We start from the raw sequence: 5,707 nt of genomic DNA, 5'->3' as shown, positions 1-5,707 counted from the left end.
TGTGAAGATTGAAAAGCATGTATGTGCGTGTGCACATGCACACACATACTATAGGAGAGTGCCAGGCACATAGTAGGCCCAATTGAAGTGCTAGCCATCTCTCCTAAGAGTATGTGTCAGGAAAACAACCTGGACTTGGAGTGCTGGGAGAGTACCCTCAAGGCTCAGGAGAGCACAGTGCAGCAGGAAGGCGGGGGTACATATGAAGGAGGTGGTTGGCAGGCACAGTGGGACTGGCAAGAGCTTGGAAGCCCCAGCAGAGTCAGGATGCCCTTGTCCAGGTGGCACACTGCTTCCCCTCTGAGCTCGGTTCAGGGGTGCAGATTTAGCCCCGGGGTAGAGGCTTGGAGTAAGCCCCCTCCATAACTGAGACTTTATTACCAGGCAAATGATGAGAATAAGGACTTTGGAAAAAGTCTACATGAAAGCTTCTGATTATGGGAACCGGGCTGCACAGTGGCCAACTCACTCTCCAAGACTATGGAAGGGGAGCTCCTAGATAAGAATGAAGCCACACAGAGAGGACCAGTGCTCTCCCATCAGTAGTTGTCGATGGGGGCCATGTGGTTCTGGCTACTAGAGGAGGAGCCTGGGGAATCACTTTGCTCTGCTTTCTGGGTCTGATCTCCAGGGACTGGGACCTGCTCCCACATGGCCTGGAGTGAGGCTACTAGTGGGCATGGGGAGTAAGGCTACGGCTGTCTAAGAACTTCTCTTTCAAGTCAGGGTTACGCTGTGAACCAGGTTCAGGCTGGGGCTGTCAACGGTGGGAAGTTTCCCTCCCTGTCTTCCCTTTCAACGCAAAATCTTGGAGGGCAAGGACTGAGCATGTGCACTGTTGCTCCCTCACACCTACCCCACATCTGTCAGAATTACAGGTGATCGATGAATAATTGGTGAATGAATTGGAAAAATTAGAGAGAAGAGGGAGAGGTGAGGTAAGAGCTGCCTGAGCCAGAGGAGGAAAAGAAATTAGGCCTCAGGCCTGATGACTGGTCAACTGAGGTGCCTGCCAGATCAGCACTTTTCAAATTAAAGGAAGGTATATAGACTTCTGGTGATGCAATGGAGCAGAAAGAAATGAAAATTGATCCCAATTTCTGTGGGAGAAACTCAAAAAGAGACATTTCAGAAACAGAGAGCCAACAGATATAGTTTTAAAAATGCACACCAGCGTTCTTTATAAACTCACATCAATAGGCACTATGGTCATTTGCTAGAAAGGGAAATTGAGACAAAGAAAAACAAATGGCTCAAGCCCCTACAGTAGTGGAAGGCAGGAGGAGAGGGCAGGAAGCAATCTGTCTTATGTGTGGTGTTCCTTCTTCCTGTTTAAAAATTATAAAATCCAAACAGCAAATGAAGCTGCATTTAATTCTAGGGAAGGGACTTAAAATGATTTAGTACATGACAGGTGCAATCTCCTTAGGGTGAGGAGGAGATCTAGGGCTTCATGTGGAGCAGGGAAGCAGAACAGATGTGAGAAGCCATCTTCGAAATAACTGTGGATTTCAAAATCAGTCTAGGAAGCTTCAGGCTGTGGCCTCATCCTTCCAGAAAGATAGTCGTTCTGGTCTCACTTTGAGCTGAATCCTCAAGCAGGTAGCCGGAGGTAGAGGGTGCTTGAAACAAGGCATGGCTTTAATTCAAGCAGAGTCGGTCTGTGGCTGTGAAAAGCCAGCCCCCAAGTTGTCCTCCCAGGATAATTGTCTTTCCTGCCCCTAGTTCAGGCCATTTTGCTTTCTCTCTGGTTGCAGCCTGCAAATGGTTTCTAAAGAGCCTGGGGAGCTGCACAATCTCGTATTGCAAAGAACTGCTTTACTGCAAGGCTGGGGGGTTGGCACACGAATGGTAAGGATTTCACTCATGCTGGGTAAGGCCTGTAGAGTGGTTAGACTCCTGTGCTGGGTTTCAAGCACCTGCATTATCTGAAGCTGCTAGCATAACAAACCTTTGCTAGCAATGGATGATTTTTAAAGTCAACTTTCACACTGGTTTTAGAATATCAAAGGAAATATGAAAACTATAAGGGTAATATTGGAATTCTAACTCAATGCTAAGAAAAACGTTTTTGGTAAGGCTGCCGTCAACCTCAGGCTCTTGGAGGTGGTAGCAGTGGGGGGATGGGACATAGGAAGGCTGTATTTTGATTTTTAGAAAAGATCAGTGAAGAGAAATTTTCTTCTTTTCTTTTTTTTTTTTTTAAGGTTAGGATATATTTTGACAATTTAGTTCTAGCACTGGACATGTGTTGTAAGTGTTTTATTTCACGACACCCTGGATTTCCCTCTCTCTTCCTTTTATCACTTTCGTCTCCTTCCAGGTAGTCTCTGAGCATCTTAAAAGTACTCTTTTTTTTTTCTCTCTGTCCCCATTTCTTAGAATAGTGCCTGGCACAAAGTAGATCCTCAATAAATATGTGTTGAGTGAACAAATGAATTCACAGGTTGTGGAATGACCAAAAAATAATCAAAAGATTGTTTAATTCATGCTTTTGTTTTTGGTTAAAAGTTTTGGTTGTATTTTGATCAATACCTAGTTCTGTACCACAGCAGGCCAGAGTGAAATTTACAGACTCTGGAGCCAGATTTTCTGAGTTTGACTCTCAGCTTTGCTGCTTACTGTCTGTGTAACCTTGGACAAATTACCTAACCTCTCTGTGCCTCAGTTTTCTCATATGTAAAATGAGGATAGTGGTGGAATATACCTCATAGAGTTGTTATGAGAACCAAGTGAGTTAATGCATGTAAAGCACTTAGAACAATTCCTGGTACGTAGTAAGTGCTGTGTCAGTCGTTATTTTATTAGTCATGCCCTGGAGTGATTCTCAGAAAGCAAGCCTACAAATAGGGTTCTATCTTATTACCAAGAACTTAGATGAGTTTTCCAGTCTCTTTATATTGTTTGAATAAGTATTCAAAGTGACATGTGGTTTCCTCTCCATCCTTTTCTGGGACTTATTTTTAGTAGTTGGGGAAGCTGATATCACAGCTCCTGATGCTCGCGGACTTGGCCAAGACTGGCTTTCTAAATAAATGCAATATGAGGATCCTTTGGTCAGAGATGAGCTATAAACCACTCTTCCAAGAGTAAAGTCTGATGTGGAGTGAGGGGATCACACTCTCATTATAAATCTACAGTACAAAAATTATACTTTCCCTCAAATCGTCTTAGTCTTCAAAGTTTGATTCTTGGGAGGGAAAGCTTCAGATGTATAGACCTGAGTTAGGCCAATGGAAAACCTGATGAATTGAATAGTAACTACCCGAACCGGTTGAAAAAACATGCGGCTCTCTGGATTTCTGCAGTTCTTAGATATGTGAAGTTATGTAAAAGCGTTGCTTTGGCCCACTGCAGGATGCTTGATGCAGTTTCATGGCATGTTTAAATCTCTGCAATCTAAGACGACACACTGCTCTGTTTTACCCCCAGACTGGCTCTTAGTTACATTACTGTTTTGATTCTTTCCTTTCCTGTTTGATTTACTTTTTGTGTGTGTGTGACGCTTCTCAAAGCCTTAACCACGTGGGATTATATTAAGTGGCACTAGTAACCAAGTTGAATACCAATAAACCTGGAATGGCTCACTATAGGGCAGGAATAAAGACATGGAAAGTGCTAGTAGTTAAATAGGAGTTTATGTATCTATTAAAAAGCGTTCTGTTTTTCAAGCTGCCTTTTGTGGCATATTAGATATGCTTTCTTGTGTTGAAAATCTTGGCAGCTCTTTCACATTAAATATTTCAAGATCATTTAGTTATTTATCCTTCAAATACAATGAGTAGAGCTATCCCACAAGGAGGAAAATGGAAAATTGTTGAAATTACAACTGTTTTTACTTTTCCCTAATGGAAATAGCCTTAAAATCCATGGGGGGAAAATCCAATTTGAAGGAAAGCAGTATTAGAAAGCATACAATTATGTATAGTGAATATTTCTTCAATGATGGAAAAATTCAAAATACATGAAGAGGAGCCTCCATGACCATTTTCTCAATAAGGTGAGCTGATATTGTACACTGCTACTGGGGACTCCTGTGGCCAAGGAGACAGAGTAGAAATGGATTTATTTTTGTATTCTGGACTGGGGTAAGGGCACAATATCATTGATGGAGGTGAGACCATGTGCCAGAAACCACATATGCAATTTGATTTTCCATTCGGATTCTGCTCCTGAGAATAATTGTGATGATAATAACAACTATTAATAAAGTTTAATTTAATCATATAATTGTTGCACAAACTAAGTGAGATACTTTTCTTAAGTTATCAAGTTCTGACATGTGATGTGAGTCAAGCCACTTAACCAAGTTTTCCTCCTGTGGTAAAACAAGGAATACACTTGACTCTTTTGCTCCCTTGAAGATGGAGGCCCTTAAAGTTTTTATATTAAGTATAGGATATATTTACATTAATATAAATGTTTCTGTAACTAATTTTGTGAGTTCTTGATGGGTACCCATATTGTGTCCTTTCCCACTTCCTGTATGTTGGTGTGACTTTTCACATAACAGTTGCATTCAGGCAGGTGTAAAACTATTGAACAAGGAGGGTAAGAAAATGACTCCTGGTTCTTTATTTAACACATGGAAAAATGGATAGAGTATTGCGAAGCATACTTAAACCCACCCAGGATGAGACTGTCAAACTCTGGAAATACGGCAGAGTTCCTATAGCCTTGTATATGGGCACCCAAGGGTGAAGCATTCATTTGGTCATATCTAGGCCCTACCTCTCTAAACATAAATTTTATCTGGCTTATGGGAATGAGGCACTTAAAGGCATTAGATGAGGAAAAATAAATCCGGCCCCAATCCTCAAAACATTAGAAAGGAATTTGAGGTGTAATGAAATATGTTTTTTTCTCTCCATTTCTTGTGTCTACTGTTAAGGTTTTATGGATGTATTTTCCCAGGACTTGGCTATAGGGTTTACAAGCAACCCTTCTCAGTCCTTATACTACACAGCCTGATATTCATGAGCTTTGGATATTATGCATTTTTGCACATGTTTTACCCACAACTAGATCATGTGCGGCCATAGCTCAGGATCCATAATGGCAGGCACTGTGTGTTTTGCAAAATATACTCAAAAAAGGTACATGATTCTTTTAATATTCCTTTCTAGAAGTTACAGTGAAATGTTAAAACAGAGATAAAGCTGTAAATAATAATAAAATAAATAATAACAAAAAGCTCTAAATAATAATATAGTGAGTAACTGTGTACCCACCACTCAGTTTAAGAAATAAATATTACCAATAAGTTGAAACTCCCTGTATCCTTTCTTATCTTATCACCTCCCCACCCCCACCAGAAGTACCCTTATCTTGAATTTGGTAATTATTATTCCCATTTACATCTTATTCTTTTACTAAAGACAGTACAGTAATATATAGAATACAGTGGTAAATATGTATAAGGAAAATGGTGTACAGCTTTTCATATTTTAATGTTTTATGTTAATCGAATAAACTATTCTCCTGAAACTTGCCAGTTTTTTGCTCAGCATTGTTTGTGAAATTCATCCATGTGGATACGTGTGACTCTATTCATTTTCATGGCTATGTCGTCTTCCATTACATGAATATACTATAAACAATTTAATCATTGTTCTCTTGATGGTCATTTAGGTTGTCTCTAGTTTTTGACTTTGCAAATATAGTTGTTATAAGCACTGCTGTACATGCTTTTTTGCATACATGTGCG

This window comes from Mesoplodon mirus (genome assembly GCF_964341445.2).
Source record: "Mesoplodon mirus genome assembly, chromosome: 10".
Taxonomy (NCBI): Eukaryota; Metazoa; Chordata; class Mammalia; order Artiodactyla; family Ziphiidae; genus Mesoplodon; species Mesoplodon mirus.
Note: the sequence above shows the minus strand (reverse complement) of the source record.